This window comes from Chlorocebus sabaeus, chromosome 24, assembly GCF_047675955.1.
Source record: "Chlorocebus sabaeus isolate Y175 chromosome 24, mChlSab1.0.hap1, whole genome shotgun sequence".
Taxonomy (NCBI): Eukaryota; Metazoa; Chordata; class Mammalia; order Primates; family Cercopithecidae; genus Chlorocebus; species Chlorocebus sabaeus.
The window spans coordinates 46535489-46561915 of NC_132927.1; the positions used below are offsets into that span (position 1 = coordinate 46535489).

The window sequence follows — 26427 nt, forward strand, 5'->3', positions numbered from 1 at the left end:
ACCTTCACCTCCTGGGTTCAAGTGATTCTTCTGCCTTGCCTTCTGAGCAACTGGGATTACAGGCACGGGCTACCATGCCTGGCTAATTTTTGTATTTTTAGTAGGGACGGGGTTTCACCATGTTGGTCTTGAGCTCCTGACCTCGTGATCCACCCGCCTCGGCCTCCCAAAGTGCTGGGATTACAGGTGTAAGCCACCGTGCCCAGTCTATCAAGTTTTTATAAGCAAGTCATATTTCAAAAGTACTGGGGTAGCTGGCTACTTAAAAGGAATCCTGAGGGAAACCAAATTGTAAAATGAGCAACAATTTCCTGATTCGCAATTTGTGAACATTCAGCATTGTGGTTATTGAGGTAGTTAGTATCAAGGTGCAAATGTAGTTCCTGCCTCTGAGAACACAACGATGTGCTTATTTGTACCATCTGCTCAGAGGCGGATGAGCTTTCAGCAGAAATTCCATGTTTTCTTCTCTATTTCAAGGTTAGATGCCAAATACAATGATCTGCTCCAAAAAACAACTCAACTGCCTGTCTGACTTGAGAGCTGGTGGTGACTTTTTTTTTTTTTTTTTTCTAATTTGGAAATCTCCCAGCACCTTGTTAATTTGGCTCCCTGGGAAAAATGGGAACTTCGATTCACCTCCTTAGGGGAGAACGATGGATGACTTAGCATGGCTTGTCCTTTAAGCAAGTCTCCTCATTCCCGTGTCAGGCAATGATTCACTTTCACAGTGCCTCGATCCATCACTCTGCTCAATCCCCTCCATACACCTTTCCTGTCACTCCCCAGGGAGGGAAAATGGATGGCAGATGTTCTCTGAGATCTTGTTTTCAGGAGAAAGGAGGCAGCAGAGAAGGGAGCAGCCCTGCTCACACTGCCAGTAGCTGCAGCCCCTGGTCTTGAGTGGGGGGTGGGGGTGGCTGGCAGAGCATCCTGATGGCCTGTGTGCCTCTGTGGAGCCATCAGCCCTAGGATGGGAGGAGAACAGTCCATGGTTTCTCAAATAAAAGACAGCAGCCACTGAGAAACGGACTTTTGATCACTAGAATGTAAGCTCCGCCGGACAGGGATTGTATCTGCTTCGTTCACTGCTGTGTCTTCAGTACCTAGAAGAGTACCTGGCACATAGTAGGGACTCAAGACATCTTTGTTGACCAAAGGAAAGAAAGAAAGAATAAATGATTTTGCATGCTTCCCAACAGGCTATAAAGCAGCTTCAATGTGACAGACGCTTCTTTGAACCAGTGGTTTCTCCCTGCTCTGAGCTCATGGCTCTGCCTACTGCAGCATTCATCGGAATCAAGCAGATTGAATCCAGGTTCAGACTTCTCCCACCATTGCATCAACTATAAGCTTCTGGAAGGTGTGGACGTAGAGCTTTGCTTACAACAACCACCTTTTCTCTTGGTCTCCATACTTGAAGTTATTCCAACCATGTGCCCTGATTTGGAGTTCAGAAAAGATGGTCTCCGTAGCTGTACAGTGCTTTGAATAGAACAAGCTTCAGTAAACATTTGTGGAATGAGTGTGTCTAGGCTTGGCTTTCCAGATTCTCAGGTGGGATAAGGACACAGGGCAGAAAGGACCACAGTCTCAGTGCTCTGTTTATCTTGCTATGTGAGGACAAACAAATGGTCTTAGTCACCTTGTAGGTTAAGCAAAGAGGAAAATAATAAAGTAGGCTTCCCATTGGCTATCACTTAGAAAACGCCTGCCCAGTGCCAGGCACTGTGCTAATACACACTACATATTTAATGGGATGTTGGATGGAACTTTTCCTGCTGTCCCAATGTTGGCAATTGGAGTGCCGAACTGAGGCAAAGAGGCCTTAATTCTCCCCAGGCTTAAAGAAAGAAACCAGCAGTTGAGGACAGACACCTCCTTCAGGACTTAGCAAAAGGCAGCTGAACTGGCTCTGCCACCTCCAACAACCATCACTCCCTTCCCAGTCTATAAAATGAAGGAGAGAAGGGGGGGTGCCTGAGTTGTTGACTAGTAGGGAGATTTTTGGCTTCTCCCCCTCCTTTCATGAAGGAAAGGAGAGAAGTGCCCCCTCTTGTCCCGGCAAAGCCAAGTGAAGGGGTCCCAGCAAAATTGTTCAGAAAGATTAGGGGTACCTCTAAGAAGGGGACACTGGTGTTCACTCCCATCTGGTAACTTGCAAGCCCTCTTTGGTGGCATCAAAATGAGCAGAGCAGAGCATTGAGTTCTTACAAGAGCTGGTGTAACCCCAAGAGTTGGGGGCATATGAGAACACAGGGATTCAGGCCTGCAGCTTCTTGCCCAGCAGAAGGTCTGCTGGAGTGTGGAGCCAGCCAGGCAAGGAGGAACAGTAGTGTCAGGTGTCTGCAGAGAGGGAATGAAGCCCCGCCTTGACCTTAGTTACTTGTGGATCTCAGTGGGTATGAAAGAGGAAACTAGAGGTTCCCATGGCTCCCCAAAGCAGATCATAAAGGCTAGAGGGTGAGGAGGAGGTGTGAGTTTGGTCAGACAGCTGCTGGAACAAACAAGTTGATGGCCCCAGGAGAGGGGTTAGAGGAATGGACCCGACCTAAGGGAAGTATGATTGCCCTCTTTGAGAGGGTCTATGGTGACTGAGGGGCTATAGTGGCACTGAATATCATCTCCAAATAATCAACAGGTCAATAGAGGATGAAAGACAGAGTGTGTGACAACCCCAGGCATCTCCCCCTTTCCCTTGAAATTCCCCTACCCCTCTGCAAGTTCGGTGAATCATGAACTTGGTTAACATCAGAGTAGGGAGTTTCAAAATATTTGGCTGGTGCCAAAGTAATTGCGGTTTTGCCACGACTTTTAATGGCAAAAATTGTAATTATTTTTGCACTAACCTAATACCTTTGGTATTAGTGCTTTAAAATGGATGGGCAGAATAATTTTAACCACAAAAATTTCCAGGAAATGGCAGATTCTGATGTCATTAAGGTATGAGCTAAAAGTATATGCTCCAAAGAGGGAGGGCAACTCAACAAAAGACTTTCGGAGACAATGAGTGGAGGAAAAAACACCTGTCCCATTGTGATACTAGAAGCTAAATGCTATCATTTTAGGAATATTATCATCCTTTCACATCCCCAGGGAATCAGTACCTGTCTTAGGTCAGCTCTCTCTCTTCCTCCCTGGCTGACTTCACAGTGTAACTTTCTTTCACTTTGTAACCTGTTTCTCTGAAGAGGATGCCCACCTAGCTGTTATCCCTGGGGTCTGTAGATCCACCCCAGTGATTCCAATGACCTCCCTCTCACCAGTGACCAGAGCCCTGCCTTAGGACTCCACAGAGCCCAGCACCACTGACCAATGGGTTCCACAGAGTCAAGCTCAGCAACTAATGGCCAATGCAGCCCCTATGTGAGCCAGGAGAGAGAAATCAGAGGGGTGAGACCCAAGTTGGGCTGATCAGAAACCCAATGGGAGAAGCAGGTCTGATATGGAGGGTGACCATTCAACCAATTCATGTTACTGCAACAGACAAGTTTCCAATCTCTCCCAGACAGGCTGCCCTGAGCTCTCTTGGGAGACACTGTTCTTGCAGAGCTCAGAAAAGGAATTTCTAACCTTCAGAAACTCAGACTGACTGTGATCGTTCAGATTCAGGTGAAAGCAGGATGTGGGGGTGAGGGTGGTGGTGTAAATGAACCACTAGTTTATCTGAAATAGTCATCATTTGATCACCAGTTCTCCTTGAAATAAGATACAAAGTCCATACAACTTTGCAAATTTGTGTGCAATAAGGCATCAGGTAATTCTTTGCTAGAAGGAGTATAAGACTGCATTCTTGGCCCCACTAATCTTGATCGAGGAGAAAAAATATGTATAATTTAACCATAGACCGGCTGATTTTCTCAAAGGCAAACACAGAAAGGTCATTGATTTTCTCTTGGGAATTACACTTAAGTCTACGCATTATCTTTTGATGACTGCACTGGAAGAGAAATCTATTCATTTCTGAGGGAATCTCCTCTCTAGGAGACCTAACTAAAAAGTCATTATCTGAATGTTAGTATTTTGGTGGAAGGGTCTTTTATTCTTTCTCTTATTTTACTTTTTTCTCATCAAGTCTAGAGAGCAAGGTTCTGTCCTATGTATTGACTTAGACTAAATATGATCTAGATTCTTCTGCTCCCTTAAAAAAGAAGTCACCGTTTTAGAGTTTTTCCTCAATGGATGCAAAATTAACTCATTGCCTTTACCTTACCAACAATGTTTAGGTCTAGGGCTGTACTCATTTCATTATTTTATTGTTGAGCACAAATGAATATAAATGAGATCAATGTTCAAGTGTTTTCCTGAGCCTCATTCTGTCCCCAGCTAACCCCAGCTTACCCTGTGGGGCTCAGTCTTCTCTCTGTAGCTCGCCCACCCCTTAAATGAGTGCTGTTGGAGACAGGCTTTTGCTTCTGAGCAGTGCTCACAGATTTTTTGACTTGGTGACATAAAATTCCTTACATATGGCTGTTGCCCGTAGTTGCATTAAGTTTTGAGGGACTAGCCCACGAGGCCTGTGCAAGTGCTTATTATGAGCTGAGATTATCCCATGTAAACCTCGTAATAATCCTGTGAGGAGGTACTATCATTGCCCACATTTTACAAGTTAAGAATTTGTAAAGTTTAGGCCATTTAGTAACTTGCCCAAGGTCTCTAAGTAGGCACTAAGGAGCCAGGCACGCTTGGCTCCAGAGCCTTGGCACATTTGTTACCTCGAGACACCTGTCCACTTACAAAGGGATGGGCCAGGGAGCACCCCTGAGTGCAGATGGATAGCTTAGGGCGAGGGTTCTCAATCATAGCTACGTATCAAAATCACCTGGAGTGCTTTAAAAATATACTAATATCCCAGCCCCACGTCAACACAATGAAATCCAACTCTCTGGAGGTAGGTTCCAGGCATCAAGCTTTTCAAGCTTCCGGGTAGTTATCGGGAGAAGCTAGGTTGAGAAGCACTCATCCACAGGAAAGAACTCATCCCTAGCAGAAAGATTTGGTTGTGCATCCATTGCTGATCTGAGCACTAACAGCTCCAATAACCTGCTGGTTTGGTGCTCCTCTTCCAGAATCTCATACCCCACTCTTCCCCCCAGAGAACCAGCAGCTCTATTCCCCTCTACCCAGGTTCTGAGCTGTCACACGGCTGTTAGGTGTGTACTCATTTCACAGCACCTCACTGCTTACTTCTCTGTGAGCACTTCCCCTGCACTCTGGTCCTCTCCCTCTCCTTCTCCACAGTTAGTCATTCCCTCTCATGGGTTCCCATGACACTGTGGCCATGGCCTCAGACAGTACTGATCTCATGGCTTCATCTCTATCTGTTTCTAAGTCCATCTCCTCCACTGGATTGTGAGCTACACGGGGACTGGGGCTGTGTCTGACTCTTCTCCATACCCTGCTGTGGGGGCAGATCACTCAGTAGGATGGACCCAGACAATGTGGATTGAAAGGATACGTTCAGGTCTAGGGGACAGGGTTCTGATATCAGAAAAGTCTTTCTCCATCTGTTGCCACAGCCTCTCTTTCCATTTACCTCCATGTGACACAAAGATTTTTTATAGGAAGTAAAACAAACAAACAAACAAATGAAAACTTCCTGGTTTTGTTTGTTTGTTTGTTTAAAAAAAGGCCAGGCACAGTGGCTCATGCCTGTAATCCCAGCACTTTGGAAGGCCAAGGCGAGTAGCTTGAGGTCAGGAGTTTGAGACCAGCCTGGCCAACAGGGCAAAACCCCGTCTCTACTAGAAATACAAAAATCAACTGGGTATGGTGGCACACGCCTGTAATCCCAGCTACTCAGGAGGCTGAGGCAGGAGAATTGCTTGAACCCAGGGGCAGAGGTTGCAATGAGCAGAGATCATGCCACTGCACTTCCAGCCTGGGCAACAGAGTGAGACTCCATCTAAAAAAAAAGCAATTAAATCTTCAAGATTTGGCTCCAAACATATCTCCAAAAAGAAGTCTCTTGGAATGCCTCAGCTCCTCATGGTCTCTTTTCATGATATTTTACAGTCATCACAATCTATATCATTCAGTTGCCAATTGCATTCCTCCATTACTGTCTTCAACAGTTATTTTTTAATGCCTATAGGTTTATGTTTCACTTTCCTAACAAGACTGTGAACTCCATGAATTTCAGGCTATTTCTAACATGGCAGTATCATTTTGTTGGCTCACTTGTTTGATGTCTCCTGACACACTGTAAGCTCTTGAAGGCCTGACACGATCTTACATTAATCTTCATATGACAGCCCAGGCACAGTGCTGGCACCGGTAGGAGCTCAGCTGGACTTTGTTAGATGAAGACATTTGGTAACCCCTTTCAGCCTAGTGCCCTGAACTTACCGGGTACTCACAAATCATATTTGTTAACTGAGTATGAAATGAAAAAGCATAATTCTTATTATAAGATGTGGTTCATATGAGGCATGGAAATTATTGGATTAAACCCTCTTTCAATTTCTTTTTTGGCTATTTGTAAATGCTTGGTTATTTGGCTCCAAAATTGAATAAGTATTGGGGAAGAATCCCTTACCTACTTCCAAATCCCTTACATGTCAATTTTACACAAAGCCCCTAAACCTTCAGTTCCAATCACTCTGAATTTCATATACCTCCATTATTAAATTCAGTACTTCACTGCAGAGAAAACACAACGGTGCCAACTGGGTTTGGTTGGTGCCTGCATACCCACAGTGGCATCTAAGTGTAATCTCTAAATATGGAATCAGGTCTGCTGTTTCATTTTTTAATGAAGGAAATAGAAGCCCTGGCCCCCTCACTAGAGATGCTTCCCTGTTGTATCAGCTACAAAACACAGGGTCCTGCTCCGTTTTGCTGACTGATTATACAGTAGGATTCCCCGTAGATGGCAGGTTTGATGCCCAAAGATAGAAACACTGTCAAACAGATCGTTGTTTTCTGTTTTCTGTTGGGGCAGTAAAAGTCTACGTGGGAGGAAGGGGACATGAAAGAAATGTATAAACTCAACTGCCCCAGAAAACCATCCCAACACCCTGTCCCCCAGTCCAATCTTTGGCCCTCCAGCTGCTGTGCCTCAGCACACAGCTGTTGCTGTTGTGGACTAACAAGCTACGGTTAGCAGGGTAGGCAGGAGGGATGATTGCAATGGCACTAATGAGGGGTGCCAAGACAGGCACTTAAGGCAGCTAGTTTTAAAGCAAATGGAAGGAAAGAAAGAAAGAAGGGAGGAAGGGAGGAAGGGAGGAAGGGAGGAAGGAAGGAAGGAAGGAAGGAAGGAAGGAAGGAAGGAAGGAAGGAAGGAAGGAAGGAAGGAAGGAAGGAAGGAAGGAAAGGAAGGGAAGGAAGACAGGTCCAGAAGACAGCATGTCCGAATGAGAGGCTCTGTAGAAGGTGTCCCCAGGAGCACTCTGGGTGAGCTTCAAAGCGCTGCCAGCCGGGATTGGTTACAATCCTTCACCATAGGCAGAGGAAATGGAGGAAAAGGCATCTTGTTCAGCCCACCCGTAGCCAGCTCTAACCACTTGAACATTAACCCTCCAGCATTCGGCTGAATAAAATGGTAATTGACATAAAAGTGGAAGATGTGTAATGTCGACAATGCCATGGCTGGGAAGTTCCAGCCAGATTACTTTTGGCAGGAATCTAGGTCTGCAATGAGGCTAATGGGGCTGAGTCCCTGTCTTCAAAGGGCTCCACCAGCACATTTCACCTGTTAGTATGAAGTGACTGGCAAAATTGGATTTCGTATCTGCAGCAAACTCATCCAATGCCTAGAAGAGTTGTGAGACACATTAAGGAGATGATGGCTCTCCAACGAAGCCCAGCAAGGGAAAAGGAGGCAGGGCTCTTGCTCCTGACCCTTACTTCAGCTCTTCTATCTATTCATTTAAAGAAATTAGAAAAATGACTTGAGGAAAAATATAACCCTGTCTGATATATATATTTTAGAGTATATTTATACAATTTGAGTGACTGGGTGACCTGACTGCACATTCACAGCTGAAGTGGAATAAGGTGAATCTCTGTCTTCTCTTTCCAGCTTTCATGCGGTAAGCCAGTGTCCTTTTTGCAGTTTCTTTAGTGCTACATTTTTCACATGTTGGTGTTTGCATTGATGGGTTTGCTCTTGAAAATGGCCCTTAAGCATAGTGCTGAATTCTAAGCGCAAGAAGGTTGGGATGTGCCTGAGGAGGAAATGTGTGTGTTAGATAAGCTTTGTGAAGGCATGAGTTATAGTGCTGTTGCCCAGAGAGTTCAGAGTTAATGAATCAACGGTATATATGAAATAAAGTGTCTTTAGGCAGAAACACACATAAGACAAGGTATATATTGATCAGTTGATGAAAATATTGTGACCAGCAGCCTGTATTTCCTCCAGGAGCAACGCTTTAGGATTCACTCATTCGGTGTTTGTGCTAATTTTATGGAACAGAACTACTATGAATAATGAGACGTGACTATTTAGGGGCATGATTTGGACTACTTGGAAAGGTTTTCTATGGTATTTGAAGTGACAGAGACTGCAGGATAGGTGAACAACAAAAGGAACAGTAGGAGGGAAATTGTTATGCACTTGTGTCTACTATCTGCAAGACTTTTCCAGCCTATTCTATCTCGTTTAGAGATAGATAAGTGTTCTGAGCATGATCAAGTAGGCTAAGCTAAGCTATCACGTTCTGTGGGTTAGGTGAAATAAATACATTTTTGACTTATGGTATTCGTAACTTACAATGGAGTTACATCCCTTGTGATGGGTTTACCAGGATGTAACCCCATCATAGGCTGAGCAGCATCTGTAATATCACCTTTTCTTTGTTGTTTGCTTGCTTGCTTGTTTAGTTGGCATGGGAGAGGGTTGGCAGAAGAGGGTACTTTTTTCTTTTGAGGAAAGGAATACAGAAGACATTCAGATCCAATGACTAAGGTTTTAGCCCTAACACAAAGAAAGTCTCTTCAGCCTTGGATGGTGGCAGTAACTGTGACCAGTAAAAACATGGGGGTGTGAGCCAGCCTTTTACCTCCTTCTGCTCAGGAAATAGCTAGTGGAGGTTTGAGAGCAGCAGGGTTCACAAAGGGACAAGGTAGGAATGCTGGGTCCCTCATGTTGAATGAAACACATAAAATTGCCAATATGATTATTATATTTTTGATGTACACAAAGAGCAAAACATATGATTCAATCTGCTATGTGCAAGCACAAAGCTTAGCCAGTGGTTAGACCAGGGCTGATCAGTGACCAGAGCAGGGCAGCAGCAAAGTGTTCTACAGGAAAGAACTTCTAAAGTGGGAAGAAATGTGAGTGGGGCTGTGATCAGGGCGTGAGTATGATGAGTAGGTGTGCAGAGCCAGGAGGAGCTACGTCAGTAATTGCAATCATGCCTCAACCATGGCAAATTTCAGTTAAGGACTCTGCACAACTCAAGCCTAACCTGGAACTCCTGACTTGGATTTAGTGACAAGCTGTGTTGTGAAAAGGGAAACGCAGAGTGGTCAGGGCTGGGGCTGCACCATTGCAGGCTTACTGTAAGGATCATACATCATAAATGTCCGACACCTGCTGGAGTTCCTGGCACACAGTAAGTACTAAGTAAATCACAGTATTGTTTGGCACTTCATTGGGTGACAGGAAACTGCCTTGCTTCGGTAAAATGAAGGCAAGAGTGACTCATCTCCAAATATAGGGATAAAAAAGAAAGGTATAAAGCCCTGATTGGAAAAAGCAGAATCAGGCTGGAAAATAGTTAATCCCTTAGTTACTGAACTTCCTCTTCCAGGGATGTGTGGGGAGAGGCAGCACCACCCACAGCACTATGGGAGAGTCACGGGTCTTGCTCCAGATCACTTGGCCATTAAGAGCAAGGCCCTCCATGTGAAGCAGTTCCAGCCCGAAAGGCTTGTGGTTTTCATCACAGGAGCCCAGAGATATGGTTCCACTCTGAAACTGTAATTGTTCTGTTTAAGCTTCTTGATCATCAACAGGCCCCAGGGTGGATGGTGTGTATACTATGGGGTCTGGGAGACGGGTCTAGTGAGAGAGGCCTCAGTACTGCCTACCGGCTGCTCTAAGACATGCCCAAGAGCCCTCTGCAACCTGTACTGTAATTATTGTAGCTGCTCCAGCCCCAGAGTCCCACTGGCAAGTGATTTCACATGTAATTATCCTTGAGAAAGACTTTGCCCATCCTCCTTCCAGCCCTTCTTCCTCCCGCTTCTTTTATTCTCCTTCACTTTCTACATTCCATCTTTCTTTCCCTTCATCTCCAAAACAAGTCCAATAAAGTCCACATCAGGATGCAGAGGAGTCAACCTCAAGGTCACCTTCTGCCCTGTCCTGGGGCTGCTCTCTCTTTGGGAGCAGCTTGTCATGTTCCCTGACATCGTCAAAGAAAATGCAGATAGTGACATTTCCCTCTACCTTCCTCCAGACAGTACTCTGACTTTCTATCTTTAGATCAACTTTTTTTTCCTAAAAGCTAATCCTGGTACTGGGGAGGGAATACAATTACTGATGGGGGAACCTGAGCAAAACGCTGGCCCAGATAGCTCAAATGGCTGTGACATGTCCAGGATACTAATTACTTAGCTAAAAGCTAGTACATCATACCCCTGGTGAGGAATTGAGACTAGGCACTATGCTAAATGTTTTATATTGCATAATTGTATTCAATCCTCACAATAACCCTATAAGGTAGGTGCTATTATTAGCCATGTTATGTAAATGAGTAAAGTGAAAGGTTAGATAACTTTCTCTAGCTCAGGTCACCAACAAGTAGCTGGCACTCCAAATCAGCCTGTCTGATAACAAGGCCACATATTTAATCATGCTGCTCTATTACTCTCTGTGTGTATATGGGCTTCCACCGACATTGCTGCTTTCACACTTCTGTTATTGGTGATTTTATTGTGGCAATGATGAGGCAAAGTTCTGTCTTCCAGTTCCCTGACATTAACTCAATGCCTCCTACCTGCCTATCACTGCTGCTCTCCTCTTGTCACAGACAGTCATGGCCTTGGCTGCCCTTAGGTTGGCCGTGATATCTTTAGCTGTGCCCCAGCCAGGCCCGCCTCTCTTTGCAGAGGACACCAGGTAACATGCCAGCATTTCGGGATAACCTGCAGCTCAGGACAAGCTTTAAGGCACCAAGGAACTCCAGAGGGAAAGGGGATTTGGGGAATAGGCATGTCTTTTTTGTCTCCCTAGTCACAAAATGACTCTTAACTACATAGTGGGGCCTTGTTTTCCATGGCCTAGAGTTCAGCCATCGAAAGAGTCAAAAAGCAGAAATGAGCAATGCAGTTCATGGTTGCTCCTGCCTAGGCTGGAACCTCTGGGCAGTTGTTTAAGAACTATCTGGCCGGGTGCGATAGCTCATGCCTGTAATCCCTGCACCTTGAGAGGCTGAGGTGGGTGGATCACGAGGTCGCAGGAGTTCGAGACTAGCCTGGCCAACATGGTGAAACCCCGTCTCTACTAAAAATACAAAAAAATTGGCCAGGCATGGTGGCAGGCACCTGTAATCCCAGCTACACAGGTGGCTGAGGCAGGAGACTCACTTGAACCTGGGAGGCAGAGGTGGCAGTGAGCCAAGATCCTGCCACTGCACTCTAGCCCAGGCAACAGTGCGAGACTCCGCCTCAGAAAAAAAAAAAGAACTATCAAGGAACCAGGGCTAAGGAGATTGGAAGATAGAAGAGGAGGCCATTATAACAGCTGTAATAAAGTGAAAAAACAGATTGGGTACGTGGCTTAGAGAACATGGCCATTTATTTTTCAACCCTCATCTACTTGCAAATAGGAATTCAAAAGCTTTACAAGTGGAGCCCCTATATAACAAAGTTGTTGAATGAACTCTGGCCTACTCCTGCCTTGAGAGCTATGGGTCAGCATCCCGAGGGACAAGCAGCACAGAGGTCACTCTTCTATCAGTCCTTTGGACATAGTTGCGAGGCCCTTGACTTGCTATGGAAGGCTGGAGTAGGCATCGTGTAGGTCATATGTATTAGTTTCCTGTGGCTGCTGTGACAAATTGCCACAAACGTGGTAGCTTAAAACAACAGAAGTGTATTCTCCCCGACAGGTCTGGAGGCTAGAAGTCCAAAATCCAGGTATCAGCAGGACCGATTCCTTCTAGAGGTCCGAGAGGAGAATCTGTTCCATGCCTTTCTCCAAGCTTCTGGTGTTTCCTAGCAATCCTTGGAGTTTCTTGGATGCCTCACTCCATTCTTTGTCTGTGTCATCACATGGCCTTCTTGTAAGGATACCAGTCATAGGATCTAGGGCCCAATCTAATCTAGCACAACCTCATCATAACTATTAATAGTTACACCTGCAAAAGCCCTATTCCCAAACAAGGTCGTTTCCTGTGGTTTGGAGTAGACATACATTTGGGAGGAGGAAGGACACTATTCAACCCAGTACAGCTTGCCAATGGCATTTTGGGCAGATCTCACATCAAGGAAAGGAAAGAATTTGGGTTCCTCAAAAGGAGGGCTCAAGTAAACCCAGGCTACTGGTTTCCAGTGGTGTGGGGAGTGGGCAGCAACCTCCCTGAGCAGTGTCCATGTCAGACTACATTGCACAGAAAGGAAGCCCAAAGGAGCAAAGAAAGTCATGCAGAGAATTAAGGCAACTTTCTCCAAAGCTCAGACAGAGCAGGCACACTTCCCACACACCCCCACACCTCCACCAATCCATGAGCATCTTACCAGAGAAATCTTAACCAGAGAAATCGGAGCATCTTACCAGAGAAATGTGAACATCTTACTTGAGAAATTCAAATGATGAATTTGTGGGGGAAGTGTGCCTGCTCTGTCAATCAATCTTATACCCTCTCCCCGCAAGACAACGTAGAAAACCGGCAAACAACAACAATGAAAAACAAAACAAAACAAAGTTCAGTCTTTTTTTTCCCTCTCCCTTCTAACCCCCAGGAGGTCTGGGAAGACCAAGGGATTTAGCCATGAGAAGAAAAGGGAGCTCTCTCAGCCTCCCACACATCCAAGAACAATCCTGGGCAGACAGATCTGTATGGCAAAGAGCAGTGCAGGACCAAGAGAGCCCTCAGTTCCCCCAAAGTGAGCCTGTTCTGCCAGTGAGGACTCGTTTTGGAGGCATTCGGGAAAGTGCTGTGCAGAACTGCATCCAGTCTGGGCTAAGCAGATTAATTCCCTCCCAGGGAAAGGTTCTGGGCAGCTGAGCAGGGCAACTCCCTGTGCAGTGGCAGGGGGCTGTCATTACAAGGCCCAGATAGGACATAATTACATGCTCCCTGGAGAGAAGGCTTAATTGAATTACAAGGTGTCTCCTGAGCATCAAAGGCAGCCCAGGCTCAGAGGTAGCTGAGCAGCACAGAAACACCCTCTGAAGAGAGGTGCCTGGGCAGGGGTCAGGCTGTGGAGAGGCTCCGGGTTGCCAGTGACCAGAGGGCTCTGTGGATCTTGCTGAAGCTGGGACAGGAGAGGAGGAAAGGCTGAAGAATGAAGAATGGTGGGTGCTCCCTTGTCCTTATGCCTGAGAGCCACATTCCAGTCCCAGGTGTCCCCGGGCTTGCTGCAACCTGGTGTGGCACATAAGCAGAAGAGGTTCCAGGAATTCATTCATTCCTTCGTTCGTTCATTCATTCATTCATTCATTCATTCATTCTGCAGGCATAAATTGTGTCCTTGTGGTGTGTGAGGCACCTTCACTGGAAATGGGGAAGAACCAGGTGCTGCTCTGGTCTAAGGACACAGCTTGCATGGGGATATACTTACTCCTAAGGCAACCTTCCACTTCTGTCTGTGTGTGCCCCACAAGCTGAAGCCAATTCATTATCCTGCTTACCAAGTCCTTCTGAATTGAGTGGAGGAGCGGGGGTGTGCAAGTCACTTCTAATGACACCAAACTGAATCCCTCACAAAAAACAAGAAGGGGGTGTTGCCTCTGTGTGGCCACAGCCCTCAGTGGTTCCCCCTTCTATAGCAGTTAGCACATGTGCTTGTCTTCCCTATCAACTGTGACCTCCCTGAGGACAGGGACTGTGCCTTTCTTCCCTGTGCTTAGCCCACAGTATGAATTCCCCAAATGTCTGCTGATTGTACATTGAGCGATGGACACTCACCCCTCTGCCTCCGCTCTCCTGTTGTTTCTGGCCTCCTTGGTCAGGAGGGCTGGCATAGGCTCTCCTGGGGCTGTAGCTCAGCCCCTCCTGCTCTCATCTCATCATTGCCCCGTCTAGCCCTTGATCCTGGCTGCCCTCGGACATCACGGACATGGCGTCAAAGGAGGCCCCCCGATCTGAAAACATGGTCCTGAGGCAGCCTCGCCCTGTTACCCACGCAGCAGGCCAAAGCATCATCTGTCAGTAGTTCCTGGTGATGAAGTGACAGAAACAAGAATCCTCTGCAGACCAGCTCAGGTGAGGGTGGGTCAGAGCCAGCAGTCAAGGATGGTAAATCCAGATTTCTGAGCTGGCATTAAGGACTTTATTTGGCCCTTGCTAAACTCCCTGGGCCCAGTTGCCCCTGTGTTAAAAGGAAAGAAGCCAACTCCTTAAGGGAGAAATGTAGAATGCATTGTTAGCTTCCTCCATATGAGGGAAAGGAAGCCTGCTACTTTCAGCTTCATAACCTTATTCTCATGCTAAAATATGTAACACAATAGAGAGAATATGCAGGTTAAAATCAGAAGATCTAGGGCTAATTTTTTTTTTTTTTTGCATTTTTATTATTAAAGAAATGCATGCTCTCGTTAAAAATTTAAAAGAGCACAATGTATAAAATAAAAGATTAAAAGTTGTCTTTCCACCATCTGGACCATCAGTCCCACATCCCCAAAAAAATCACTCTTAGAGGTTCTTAACAATGCATTAATACAACATGCAGCCTTTCCAGTCCACACCCAGCTGAACAATATATATGGCTCCCGAAGCCATCGCACATGTGAGAATGGCTGCCTCTCCTAACCACTTGCCATGCTGGGTGCAAAATCTTTCAAAGCAAAAGGCCAGAGAAGTGCCATGCAGTAGGAAAGTTGTAGTCTGCTTAGGACTCAGGTCTTTGCACTTTTTCTCAACTGTACATATTACTTCTTATTGCACTTTTTCAAGCATAATCTTACACTGTAATTTTATCACACCCTTAGATATAATTTAAAACATTATTAATAATGGTTTTATATGATAATTTATGTTTTGTAAATACACTGAAATGATTTTTTTCCTTTTATTTATAGTTGACACATAATAATTATACATATGTATGGATACAGAGTGATATTTTGACATATGTGTAAAAAGTATAATGATCAAATCAGGGTAATTAGCATATCTATCACCTTAAATATTTATCATTTCTTTTTTCTTTTTTCTTTTTTTTGAGACGGAGTGTTACTCTGTTGCCCAGGCTGGAGCGCAGTGGTGCAATCTCGGCTCACTGCAACCCCTGCCTCCTGGGTTCAAGCGATTCTCCTGCCTCAGCCCCTTAAGTAGCTAGGACTACAGGTGTGCGCCACCATGCCCCACTAATTTTTTGTGTTTTTAGTAGAGACAGGGTTTTACCATGTTGGCTGGGCTGATCTCAAACTCCTGACCTCAGGTGATCCATCCACCTCGGCCTCCCAAAGTGCTGGGATTACAGGCATGATCAACCACGTCCAGCCGAATATTTATCATTTCTTTGTGAACATTCAGAATCCTGTCTTCTAGTTTGTTTTGAATATGCACTAAATTACTGTTAACGATATTCACCCTATGATGCTACAAAACACTAGGACTTATTCCTCTTACATAACTTCACATTGTGTCCATTAGCCAACCTCTCCGTGTCCTCTTTCCCATCCTCTAATAACTACAATTCTACTCTCTACTTTTTTGAGCTCAGTATTTTTAGCTCCCACATATAAGTGAGAATATGTGGTATTAGAAGATCAAGGTTTTGTTTTTTTTTTTTTGTTTTTTTTTTTTTTTATTTTTTTTTTTATTTATTTATTATTATTAAACTTCAAGTTGTAGGGTACATGTGCACAACGTGCAGGTTTGCTACATATGTATACTTGTGCCATGTTGGTGTGCTGCACCCATCAACTCGTCATTTACATCAGGTATAACTCCCAATGCAATCCCTCCCCCCTCCCCCCTCCCCATGATAGGCCCCGGTGTGTGATGCTCCCCTTCCCGAGTCCAAGTGATCTCATTGTTCAGTTCCCACCTACGAGTGAGAACATGCGGTGTTTGGTTTTCTGTTCTTGTGAAAGGTTTTGATACTTACCCTTAAAACTCTGTGTTCTTAGGTAAATTGCTTAATATTTTAGACTTGGAATCAAGTGATCATAGTAATCCTAATGGTATGACAAAATCCTTATATCTTTAAAGATGGAATTCTATGTTTTCATACAAATATTAGAAGTTTTATTATGTAAGAAACATAGCAACAACAATAGTAAGCTTTCTCAGAAGCCTGAATAACAGTGGTAAGGCCCAGGTAACCAAGGCTGTGCCCATTCTTTCTAGAATGTTCTAATCTCCCTACAGAGTTACCATCATCAAAAACAACTTTAAACAATGAGTGCCCAATATTTTCAAAGCATTTTACATCAGTTAAGTGTCGTCTGACAGTCGGCCCTTGACTGTGTTCATTCTTCTCTCTACTCAACCCCTAAAATAGAAAGTCTATATTCTTCCAACAGTCCACACAGGTTAATTAAAATGTTGTTTCTCTCTGCTTTGGTTATAATTACATTAGCTCTTCATAATATCACTAGCTATCTTTTGTTGTATTTTATGAGAAAAAAATAGAAATCCAATTATCAGCTAATAATCTAAAACACGGGTTCTATGGGGAGGGGTAGACCATGAAAATGGCCTGTGGTGGGAAGCTCGCTTGAGAACCACCTGTCCAGAGTATAAAACTCACTAGGTTAGCAGCACTTCTGGAAGATTCTAGTCTGATAAAGAAATTATCTGCTTCATGTGTCCAACAAGAATTTCTGTCCCTGTGGGTTCATCCAGGGAATAGAAAAAGCTTTTGTGTTATATGTAAGATAAAGAAAAGAGCGACTCAGAAAGGGTTTTCTCATTAGGATTGGCCCAGTATTGAAGAAATAGTGACAATAATTTCATTCTTATGCACCTCAGTGAAATGGAGACTCCTAGTTTCTTCACTCCATGCAGTTCTTTCTATCTCAAATCCCAGGACTAGGATTGGCAGATATTTGGCCTTTTCTTCTCACATCTACAGCTGAGCCCAGATGCAGCCTCACAAGTCCTTTCCAAGATGGACCCCTGGACGGCCACTACTCATTGAGTGGAACTGACACAAAAGGAGGGTCCCTATTTTCCACCCCAGTCCTATGCACTGGAACATGGACATCCAACAGAGCCATACACTGTGCCACCTGTAGATGAGGATACTCCAGCTTCTGGGGATTTCCTGGAAAGGCATCAAGTTTGCAGCTCCCAGGATAAAGAGGGGGTGCCTGCTGCCTCCAGCTGAGTCCAGCAGATCAGCTGCCAGCAGGGGAGGGGTGGGGAGGGAGAGCCTCGGGAGTGTTGTCATTCTATCCCTGGCAGGCATGAGTGGCAGGGAAGCTTTCTGTCTTGCTTTATAGCACAGGCTGGTCTGGAAATCCAAACCCAGGAAGAGGCTTTGAAAGTGACTCAGTACCCAAATAGTGTACCTGAAAATGACGGAAGATTATCTTCTGACGCTAGTATCCTGGAGAGGACAGACCAGAAAAAAGTAAATGGGGAGAGATGACCCTGGTAGCCTTGCGATACGTGTCACTGAGCATCATTCACTAAGAATGTTTTCTATTGATGTGAGCAGAAGCCAGCTGAATCTTGGCTGCAGAGTCTATAGTCAGCTTGATGCATTTGGTCTGGGGGTTTCTGAAGTGGCTATTTCTCCTCTTCTCCAGCCTACTGCCCCAGTATAGGCCACTATAAAATCAGTGCTCTCTCTGGGGTGTTGCAGACCTTAGAACGTGTGCCCGTTTGGAGTTGACAGGTGTCTGTCTCACCTGGGACTCCCTTCTAAGCGACACTGTCTACCACTTATAGATAAAACTGTTTAGATAACTTATCATGGAATTCCCATGGCAACTTCAATTTCCCACTCCATCATTCATTTATGCCAGACTAGATAGGGGAGGGGAAAAGGGTGCTTGACACAGGGCAACCAACTCATACGTGGTCAGTGGTCTCTGACATGACCAGGTTAAAAAAATTAGACGTCTTCTCTTGAAAATTTAAACTAGAAGAATAGAAAGAGCTTTGTGGGTAGGAACAGAAAGCATATATGCAGAGAGGAGCCATGAGCTAGGACTTCGGGGTACCACTGCAAGCTGCAAATAATAAAGAAGAAGCCCCCAGAGAGAAGCAGAGATGCCAGGGGACAGAAAGCATGTAACCCAGGAGGGAGAGCATCAGAGAGAGAAAGCGATCCCTTGAGCGACCTCAGTCCCTGATGGTTTTCTGATACCAGTCCCAGTCTGTGCTGCATCCTTACAATTAAACCCTCTCATCTTCACGTACAGGCAGACAAACACTTCACAGTGAAGGCAAAAAGAGCACCACCATGAGTGGTTTGTTTCTTGGGAGATATCAGTCTTCCTGGTGCTATCATGAAGCTAGTTCATTCTGGCCAAATGACAGGCTTTCTTAAGGGATCCTTTCACGGCACTTTCTTGATCACGCAAAGAAATCATAGATCAGAGAATAGACTGAAAGCAACCCAAGTACAGATGCCAATAGAGTGAAGGACAAGACTATTCGGAGTAGGTTAAGATTTAAAGAGGAGACACGGCAAAAAGGAATTGAGAAGGGAGGCGCTGAGTGCAAGGAGGAATGAAAGGAAACCCAGCACTAGCCTCTGCAGCACCTAGAGCACAGACAGCTAGAGAAAAAACAGATGCAGCACAGAATGTTTAGAAGAGACAGCAAATGTAAGAAAACAGTGTACAAACATGAAGTAGGGTGTAAGAACAGAAATAATGTGAACATAAATGAAGATCTGCAGCCAGGGCACGGTTAGCCCTTGTGATGGTGACAGAATACATCTGCATCCCCACAACTCAGAAAGACATTTGGAGATGGAAGAGGGGTCGGTGAAGGTCATGTGGAAAACACGGAGAGAAATCTAAAAGGTTGACAAATCAAGACCAAACAACCTGGCAAAAGATGGACTGGTATGGAGAGATGGCAGTAGTAGTCATCCATAATCTACAATTTGTTTTGCAGCCATATTTGGAATATTAAGTTACTATCTGGATGTCACTTATTTTGAAAGTACCAACTATAGAACCTACAATAGAGTGTTTTCCATACACTCTGCAAATAACTGCTTCTTCATGAACCCTACCCATCAAAAGGTAACTGAATTGGGTCCAGGCAGGGTTAGTCAAGTTGCACCTATGCATGCTAATCCTTAGCTAGGAAGAGTAAGGGTGGTTCCAAAACGACAGCTGAACTTAAATATATACACATATCTAGTTTTCAGAAAAACACATTTTTCCATAATAAGTGAGTTCCACCACATTCAACTTTAAATTCTCCTTTGCTTATCCAGGTAATTTCTTACTTGGGTCCCCAGTAAGTGGTAGGAGTGGAAATATAATTCCTGTGAATGATAACTAGCATGCCATCTGAAAATATTTGTCTAGTGCTTTCTTCCACAGTTATTTAGCAAACTCCTTGGAGCATTTGATTCTTGCAAAATGATTCTAGAATGTGCAGAATTTAAATATGGGGCCGTGATCTATTTGTAGATCAAGGAGCTCTCTTTCTTCAACTAACAATTATATGTCACTGGCTCTATGCCAGTTCTTCAAACTTTCAAACTGGGTTCTGGAAGCACAGCTTAGTTTCTCTTTTAAAAACCAACAATAAGGGGCCAGGTGCAGTGGTTCATGCCTGTAATCCCAGCACTTTTGGAGGCCAAGGTGGCTGGATCACCTGAGGTCAGGAGTTTGAGATCAGCCTGACCAACATGGCAAAACCCCGTCTCTACTAAAAACACAAAAATTAGCCAGGCGTGGTAGCATGTGCCTGTAGTCCCCGCTATGCAGGAAGCTGAGGCACTAGAATCACTTGAACCCGGGAGCAGAAGTTGCAGTGAGCCCAGATCACGCCACTTCACTCCAGCCTGGGCAACAGAGCAAGACTCTGTCTCAAAACAAAACAAAACAAAACAAACCCAAAACCCAAACACAAAACACTAAGGAAACATCTTGAATAAGCGAAAGACCACAGCTCTGACCTCTTCTACCTTCCTCATGGAGTTGACAGGGCCTAGCTAAAGGGTGGAGAAGGAATGAGTGTTTATGTCCCATCCAAATACCTTTGGGAAGTTGATGAAAACTTGGACAACCAGGGAAGAGTCCTCCTCATTTACCTGCCTTGCTTTGCTCACCTTGCTGTCATTCTTTTGAGTGGATGAGGAAACCGGCCTTAAGACCCAGAAGAGTCCAGAGAAAGTAAGCTATGCCCATGGCAGGACCCCCACCTGCATCCCCTTATTATTGTTGCCCGAAGCCCCAATTAGCACCTTCCCAAGCAGTGCCCAGTAGAGCCTGCTTTGAGGATGAGATCCATTCATTTTTGAAGTGGCCACTCACGTGATCATCTCCAACCACAGTGTGTCTTTTTTAACCCACACTGACATTCTCCCCAATGGGATCTCCAACTCTGCACCTCTGAGTTTTCTCATACTATCAGCCCTTCGCATCCATGGGCTCCACCAACCACAGGTTCCACCAACCAACTGTGGGTGCCACAGGTAGAAAATATTTGAAAAAATAAAATATAAAAAAGGATAATACAACAATAAAAAACAATACAAATAAAAAAGCAATACATTAAAACAACTATTTCTATAAAATTTACATTGAATTAGATATTATGAGTAATCTAGAGATGATTTAAAGTATATGGGGGGCCGGACATGGTAACTCACACCTGTAATCCCAGCTTTTTGGGAGGCTGAGGTGGGTGGATCACTTGAGGTCAGGTGTTTGAGACCAGCCTGGCCAACATGGTGAAACCCTGTCTCTACTAAAAATACAAAAAGTAGTCAGGCGTGGTGGCACACGCCTGTAGTCCCAGCTACTTGGGAGGCTGAGGCAGGAGAACTGCTTGAACCCGGGAGGCAGAGGTTGTAATGGGCGAGGGACAGCCTGGGCAACAGAATGAAATTCCGTCTCAAAATAAATAAATAAATAAATAAATAAAGTATATGGGAGAGAATATGCCTAGGTCATATGCCAAATACTATGCCATTTTATACCAGGTACTTGAGTATCTGAGGATTTTGGTATCCTCAGAGTAGTTCTGGAATCAATCTTTTGTGGAAATTGAGGAATTATTATTCTGGAGAGAAAACTAACATGAGCAGACCAGGGCAGGGGCACTGGATATGCTGCTGCACATGGCGTGGGACTGACTTCGGTAGAAGGAGAATTGCTGATCCAGTGTTGCCAGGGGATACCGCATGCCTAGTCCCTAAAACAAACCAACCAGGAGGGCTCTGGACTTCCTGGAGAGTTTTGCAGACATGACAGGGTCTCCACAGAACTTGGGGTGCTCTCTGGATCCTGGAGTTGGAATATGTCATGCTTTGACAGTCTCAGTAATTAAGAAGAAAAGAGACCAAAAAAAAAAAAAAAAAAAATGACATTTCTTCAGGACCTGGGGCCCTTTGGGACACAATAACCAAAGCTTCTGCTAAAAAGTCTACATAGCCTTCAATTATTCCTTTGGGCCTGGAAAGTGGGCAATTGTGGTTGAACAATCCTACTGGAAGTGCCTCACTGTACTGCTAAGTATCCCCATTCAACAACTGGCTCAGAAATGGAGTCCCTTCTTCAGGACAAATCTGTGCCAAGTACATAGCTCCACTCTGAGGGTTTCAGGAAGCCACAGTTCTAGTGACTGACTATCTACCTAAAGAGAAGGAGGGCTTGTGCTACTGGCACTGAAGGCATAAGGAAAGAGAAAGAGAAGGATGCTGGCTAAGGAAGAGATATCACCACCTCTACTTGACTCTCATCCTCCATGAGCTTGCAGCCTGTGACTCTCTCAAGTACAGAAAGGGTATTCTAGAGGCAAATCATCTCCCTCTGTGGGCAGAAAGAGACTATCTTAAAACCTTGCTAAGCCAAAGAAAAAGGAAACAAAAAATCGACTGTGTTTTAGTTAAATTGGAGAATGTGCAAATTGTATCCTGGAACACTCCAGTTTTTTTAGATTTTTACAGAAAGATTTCTTGGGGTTAAGACATTACAGAGAAAGCATCCCTGGAAGGGAATGGTCTGCATTATTTTGAAAATTTTTTATTAGTTCATGGAACAAGGCCTAGCCTGAAGTTAACCAGCACTGCCTAAAAGATGTTCCAACTATGCCTGTCACCTTTTCTCAATTCAGGTAGAGAAAGACATTTAAAAAAATTTCCGTGGGCTCAATATTTTCCTTCCTGAACAGTTCAAGGTGAAGCAAGAGATTAAAAATAGTCCATAATATATTATTATTCTTAGTTAAGACATTAGTCACATAATACTCCCGGACTCACACTTCCAGAGCATCTTTTACCTAAGAATTGCCATATTATTTTAGAAGTTAGCATTTTGTTTATGGATAAAAATAAAATGGAGAAGGCTAAGATGGGAAAGGGTGGAGAGAACATTCAATTCGCAGCTTCTAAAGTCCTTTCCAGCCCTCTCTTTCCATGTCCTTTCCAACTCTAACTTCCTATCATAGCTAGCCATGTGATTTTGGATAAGTTACTTTCCCTTTCTGAATTTCATCTTCATAATTTAAAAAATGGGAGGTCAGATACCTTCAAGCTTTAACACTCCGATTTGGTTGGAGAATGTGCAGCACAGCCAATATTCTCTTTTCCTCTGAAGGAGGCCTGTGCTATTTAATTATAATAGATCTTGGCATTTACATATTTGACATCTGTGGCTTTGACTATTCCCAGAGACCTCAAAGGTCCAAGAGCTGCAATAATCTGTTATTTCGCAAAGGCGTGCTGAGAGCCTGGGATATAGGAGCCATTCACTTGTTTAATGAGTGAAATTAGTGTGCAGGCAGAACCCATACCTCTGTGAGGTTTTGTCATTGTATGCTACAGTCTTAAAGGCCATAATGCTCAAGATGTGACTATAGTGATGATTGCAAAGGTGAGGATTCTTCTGGATCATGAAGATGTCAATAATGTCCCTCTCAAATGTTAAGGGTTTATTGTAATATGGATGTAAATTAATCACATACCTATCCCCACTTCACCTCTGTCACTACTACGTCCTTAGTGAAGGTTAATTTAGAAATTTCAGTGGTACCACACACATCGCAGGGAGCTCTCACTGCTCCTTTATTCAATCCGTCTCAGCCATACCACTTCTCCCGTGTTCCTTGATTTGCCTGTACTCTTTTATCCTCTCCACTTGACAGTAAGATCCTTGAGAGCTGAAATGTCAGTTTGTCTTATTCACTTATTTAACCCCAGTGCCTAGTAAGGTACCTAGTACATAGCAAATATTTAACAAATGTCTGTTGAATGACTGAGCACTGTCTATGAGAAGGCACTGTACATTTTTTTCATATTTATATTTAGTATTCCCTTGAAGAACAGAGGACATTATTTCTGTTGTCCAAAAAAAAACCTGGTACTCAGAAAAGTGATGTGACTTGTTAAAAGTTACTGGTAGGTGATGGATTCACATCTGCTTTCATATTCCAAAACTCGTGCTTTTCTATTCTTCCATGCTGCTAAAAGCACCTTTGAAGAAGTAAAGCATACAACCAGACATGTGAATTCATGGATCCTATATTATTGATAGAGCACAGGCCTGGCCTCAACTTGATTATATTTAGGGGAGTATAGTGAAGGCAGATTTTCAATACTACCAGGCTTGATAGGCAAATAAAGTTACACAAAGGGGGAGAGACTGGAAAGCAGATGTTCCAAGTATCACATAATTTTGTCCAGTACCCTGAAGGTGTCCATTTCAGTTCCCAGACTGGTATGGCAATTAGCACAGTCTCTGGGTTCTTGCTAAGTTGGGATTGAAAGTTGGAATTAAAGAGCAAACAATCATTATCCAATTAAGCAAGTTGTTTGAAAAACCACCTCTTTGCTGGGTCTCCTGATTTGGTCAAGAGCGTTAGAATCTTTCACCTCCAAGTTGGGGTGAAAGGGCCGGCAGCATCCAGAGCTTGTTAGAAATGCGGCATCTCAATCCCTCCCCTAGACCTCCTGGATCCTAATCTGCCCTTCAGTGAGATCCCTGGATGATTGAGCAACACACTGAAATTTAAGAAGCATGACTGCAGAAGATATTCTAAGGTCCTTTCTAGCTCTGATATTTTATGAGTTTAGGTAAGTACTCTTCATAGTAACCCCAAACTGGCATGCTCATTACTTAGGGTCATACAAAGAGCCAAGTAACCTAAACAACTCAACAGTGTCTTCTGAAGAGTATTGTTCATTTATCAATATTACTATGAAGAGTCTTGTTTCCTGAGCATATACCATGTACCAGGTACACTGCATACAATACCTTGAATCATCTTAATGGCCCTGCAAGAGAGATATTATTGTCCCCATTTTGCCAAAGAGGAAATAATTTCATCGGTTAATAAAATTTCCCCAAACTACATTGTTAAATCAGTAGTGGAGCCAGAATCCTAACCCAGAGTACTTAGAGCCCACGATTTTTCTGCTCCATAATACTACCTCTAGTTGTAAAATTGCAATTTAAAGTATCAAGAATGGGGTGCCATGTGAGAACAGATGAACAGGTTTTGGACTCATTATTCTGCAATGAATGAAGTCTAAAAAATAAATGAAAAGGGACGGATGCGAACATAGATTTGTTTACCAAACCCTAGAATATCTAGACCAGAATCTCAAACTTTTGGAGGTTGACATACCTTTAGAGCGAGTATCACCCAGAAGTGATAATTTGCAAGGCTCATTTACACCAAGATATTATACAAACTGAAAACGCAAATGAGTTTGAGGAAGGTTTAGTCATATTCAGAGATCCTAGGTGCATAATTGATTATTAATCGAATGAAGAAATTAATAGAATGAATTAAGCCTCTGATCTCTGAAAAACGACCTATCCGTGTCATGGGTAGAAAGAGTTCTGAATCAGAAGAACCACAAGTCTGTCAAATTATGGCAAATTTTGTGGTCTTAATGTCATTTAATGCCTTACCATATCTTCTTCCACACTGACATCGCCATAATTGTGTGAAATTCTATGGAGTTTGTTTTCCCAGTGAAGCCCTGTCCTTCACTTGTATGTATAAACACTCTCCCCAGAGTACATACAAATGGATAGTATTCTCCGGAAGGCACAGGTTTCTACTTACATTAACAAATGATTATCCTTCCCAGCAAAATGACTAAACAGAGCTCTAATAAATCAATTTGTCAATGGCCATTTCCCTTCAGGAGACAATATCCCCTGATACATTCTTGGCGAATGCAAATATGACCTATGCTGAGTGCTTATGTCTATGGTTCAGAAAATCTTAGAGCTGGAAGGAACTGCAAAAAGGACTGACCTTGCCTCCAGGCAAGGAAAGTATTGTTATTCCCAGTTTGCATATGAGAAAGTTTAGTTCCAGACCCACTAAATGACCTGCCCCAAGTCACATTATTAGGAAGGGATTGAGTAAGAACAGGGGCAAGGTCCCCCGGGTCACTCAGCTCTGTCGTCAGCAGTGCCCAGCTCTTTTTGAGCTCTGTCTCATAGCTGGACCTGGGCAGAAGCACTCCTAGGACACCTCTCCCTAGCTTCTATGGCTTCCCACTTTTCCATGAGTTCCTTCCTCCTCCTCTTCTGGAGGTTATATGGCTTCATTTCCCACTGAAGGTATAATGAGCAGGTTCTTGAAACATTGGACACCCCCCACCACAACTTCCTATATGCTCCTTTTACTCTTCACATCATCTCCTGCCACTGCTTATTACTTGTGGATATGTGCAGTCATTCAGAGGCAGTTCTGTTTCTCATCTCCACCCTTCTAGGCCACCCTGGAAAGTCTACTTTCTCATAAGCTACAAATCCTGAGAAAAGTCATTCTGCTTTCCCTTTTAAAGCTATCCAACTGAAAAAAGGACAGAATATCCAATTTGCAAGAGGGTTCAATGGGCAGAGGCCTTAGGGTAATAGAGGTGACAGAAGGGTAACACCCAGTTTCTGAAGGGCAGAATAGGGCAGTAACCCAAGAAGAGGTATTTCAGGAGAGTCCTAGACTGTGAAAAGAGATGACCACACAGAAGATATATTTTCTCCCACAATTCCTAGGATGTTTCTCCTTCAGTGCTTCACCAGATTTTGGAGCTTAGACCTGTGACTAAAGACAAGTGGCCACTGCCCTGGGAGCTCTGCTTCTCCAAGATACTTTCCAGTATCCAAGCCATACTGACTCAATTCAACAAACCTGGGCAAGC

At 44.1% G+C, this 26427-nt stretch overlaps 1 protein-coding gene across 2 annotated transcripts in view; it reads right to left on the reverse strand.

Annotated features, from left to right (window-relative positions):
* SLC8A3 (solute carrier family 8 member A3) overlaps positions 1 to 26427 on the reverse strand; it is a 139401-nt gene that overhangs the window by 90738 nt on the left and 22236 nt on the right. The gene's annotated exons all lie outside the window — the stretch shown is intronic.